Source organism: Benincasa hispida, chromosome 8 (assembly GCF_027475165.1).
Source record: "Benincasa hispida cultivar pf3 chromosome 8, pf3_genome.v1.1, whole genome shotgun sequence".
NCBI classification, from domain to species: domain Eukaryota; kingdom Viridiplantae; phylum Streptophyta; class Magnoliopsida; order Cucurbitales; family Cucurbitaceae; genus Benincasa; species Benincasa hispida.
In genome coordinates, this window is record NC_143485.1 from 40,394,044 (window position 1) to 40,398,123 (window position 4,080).

The following is a 4,080-nucleotide window of genomic DNA, read 5'->3' on the forward strand; positions in this document are numbered from 1 at the left end:
TATGGTATTTGTTAAAGAGGGGAAAAAAAAAAAAAAAAAACAGAGTTTGGTTGGAATGTGGGGTTTGTGTTAGGCTTTGTTTGGCAGACCTTTTTCTATACCTTTTCTTTTTTCTTTTTAAATTTTTATTTTTTCCCCTCTTGAATTTGCTTTTTAGGCTCATGGTTGTAAACTTAGCTTTGGGTTGTGGCAATCTCATTTTTTTGCTTTTTACACTATTCCCAATTCTCTTCAACTCTTTTTCCTATTCAAAAGCATACATTTTTATATCTCTAATATTAAATAATGTTACTACCAATACCATACAAAAATAAAAATCCAAACTTTGCTTCTTGCTACTCCAATGAGATTTCTCTTTGTCTAATGTATAATATTGTGTGTATTTATTTACATATAAACAATCATGTACACGTTGATTTGACACGTGTGGTATAGAATAGAATGAATCTCTTACACCCTATTTATATTATACCTTATTTACAACCTTGTGACTTCAAGTTCGTTGAAGATAGTATGAAACAAACACTGTAGTTAATTATATATGACATGAACTTATATGTTAATACAAGATTCAACAAGTTGACTATTGTTCTTTACCATGACAATCAATTTCAATGAACTCATCAGTTGATCTTTATTAAAATGGGTTAGGTCACATAATTATGAAGGCTTGTATCTCATTACTTCCCTATCAAATTAACTTCCAAAGCAATATACTCAGCAAATGTTTGTTTAAAAGGGTGTCACATCAATCTTACACTCATCATCAATATTAAAGATTGAATTGAAACTAAAGAGACTCGATATTCAGAAGATCACGACGAACATACCTCTAGTATGTATATTTGTATGTATGTATAAGAGAAATGGATGTTATATCCTGAGGTCAAGGCATTAACAAGGTACCCTCATAAAAGAAAAAAAAAACAAACAATGACAAAAATCTATTAAACATAAAAATAAATCACACACAACTCAAGGAAAAATGTCACACCAGGAATAACCTTCATGGATCTTCTCAATAGAAGTCTCAAGCTAGGTAGAACAACAAAGAAAAATCTCGACCAATCAACCATACTAACCGATAGGAATGATCGTAAAGTAACACTATAGACACATATTACACTCACATCAAATACGATGAATAACTGCATACCAAACGACTCTTCATACCTTATGTCCATTAAAATATATTAAAAGGAACAGTCGATTAGGTTTGCGATTAGAGTATAAAATGGGGGAAGGATATGATGTGAATTGAAAAATGGGGAGAGAGAGAGAGAAAACATGCACATAGGAAAGAGAGAAGGGAGTGAATGTAGGCACTAAAAACATAAGAGGATGTGTAAAACTAGAAATTGAATGGGAAGAAGGACAAATGCATGAGAAGAAGAGATACCCATCACGTGGACCCAAAATTGTCCATTCCATACCTATATTCATTCTGTACTTTGGCCACTTCTATATCTCTCCAATCTCATTGGACTTAACCCCAATTCCATCTCCCCCTCTATTTTCCATTTCAATCAATCACATCCTCCTATTTTATATCAAAATATATTTCAATTTCATATATTATATTACCTTTATATGTATTATCTCTTTCATTCATTAATCATATTACATAATGTATAATTAGAAAATCACTTCGTTCGATGGATGGAAGGTTAGGTATGACATTCACTAACAACAAGAAAACATTAGTGTTGTATGATATTATATCGAAATTGATATGACACAGTGTTGACATTTGTTGATATATACAGTTATATGACTTGTTAAAATCTGTAACCTTCATGTTGTTAAGAATCGACAATCAGAGATAAAGAAAACATTAAAGCAAAAGAGATCGACGCACAAATTTACGTGATTTACTAACGATATATTAGCTATGTCCACGTGACAGAGAGAAAACAGTTTTGTTAGAGATAATTATACACTTTACAGAATTGAATCACCTCAAAGGTTAAAGAATTTATATAGTACATTTCTCTAAACCCTATGGTCATAGATGTAAATAATGTAAATGTGACAAATACATTAATAAATTAAATTTATGTATAATTTGTAATGACAACGAGATCCTGTACTTGGTTATTCGACGTGTCACATACCAAATTCAAGACATTCCAACACATGTAATATTGTTTGAAACAATAAAAACATAAATTGGTATATTTAAATGAAAATGGTTCAAATAGTAACGAAGTATAGAGAGTTACCGTTGAAGTAGATTTAAAATTGTAATATGTATTTTAGTACAACAAATATAAAGTACAAGAATTTAATCTTTTAGTCTTAGACAAAGGAATACATATTAATTATTATTGAGTTAGACTCGTGTTGATTTGTGAAACATTTGATAACACTATAAATCAACTTAAAAAACGTCGTCTTTTTAGAAGCCAAATCAACTTTAAAATGTCAAAAGAAAAAACTATTAATTTCATGTGTTAAACTTTATGATTTCACACTCCTTTTTTCTCCAACCAAATTTAAATATAATCACCAACATTAATTTGCACTAATCAAGCTTGTCGATCAGCTCTATATGGGTTTATGCCAAACAATATGATTAGAAAAGTGAAAGGAAAAAAAGTTAAAAGCCATTTTACATTGGTAGCTAGCTAGGACTTACCTACCAACCAAATTTATATTATCAAAGCATTTTAAGAATCTCCTTACCTTTAAAACAGCGATATATTTTCGGATATATGATTATCCTATAAAAAAACTCTAAAGTGACTATTCATAGTTTTACAAGAAAAAATGACAAACAATTAAATTAATCTAAAATGTTGATTTCACAGCAATTAATCTAAAATTGACAACTAAATATTATACAAGTTATCTAACTACTCTCATCAATTAGTAATTGTTGACATGTGACATAAATATTGTCGAATTGATCATGTCATAGTATCGATAAGTATTATCGGATTGATACAAACAAGCATATTGTTCCTTTTGCAATAGGGGTTGCCTTTTCTTCCCAATATGGTATTTTGTGTGGATTTTTCTTGGGTTCTATTTATGTTGAGTCAAAAAGGGAAAGCAGTGAAAAGAATGGTATTTTTTTGAAGGTATTATTTACTTTATATGGACAAAAAAGGGAAAGGGGGAGTGTTTGTGTCCCTAATCTTATAGAATAAGTTGAACGTTATAATTCCTTTGTCCCCAACAAGGGAAAAAAAAATAAAGTTGACTATTAATTTCACTATAAATGATCATTATGGGTGTGCATCCACGTTACATTAACTCACTTGATATATAGTGAACGAGAGGTTTAAATACTTTGGTTGTTTTTTAAATTTTCACTTTGTATTTTTTGAGTTGGTGTTTGTATTTTATAGGAATGAAAAAAATTCAAATCATATCTCTGAGTTATTAAGGATATGTCTGGGACTGATTTTAAAATTACTAAAATCACTTTTGTCATGTTCAAAATCACTCTAAAACATATATTTAATTACTCATTTTTTTAAATATTTGGTATGAGTTTCAAGATGTTGTACTTTTAGTTAAGTTTGAAATTTGATTTCAATTTACTCTCATATTTTCAAAATGATACAATTTTACTTTTGAGAATTGAGTTTTGTTTCAATTTAGTAATTAGGTTTCAAGATTTATATTTTTAATTTCGGTCGTTGACATTAATATATATTAATTAATTTAAAATAATTATGAAGTGAAATTTTAAATTTAATTTTAATAGTGATGAAAAATAAGTGAAAATTATATATAGATTTTAAAATTATTTATTAGACATCAATATTAAAGACTAAAATTGAAAATAACTTAAAGACTAAAAGTATAACATTTTGAAATCTATAAACCAAATAGAAACTAGACTTATAATCTAAATAAAATAATACTATTTTTTAATAGGTTTAAATCTCATTTTGTCATTTTTTTCAAACTTTTAAACTGTCAATCTTAGTTCATAAATTAAAATATAATAAAAATAATGCAAACTATCTAGTTTGGTATTTAGTATATAAGATTGCAAGATACTTATATTGTCTTCTGATAACTTGTAAAAATACAAGTTATTGTAGCCTTTTACTTAGAATAATGAGA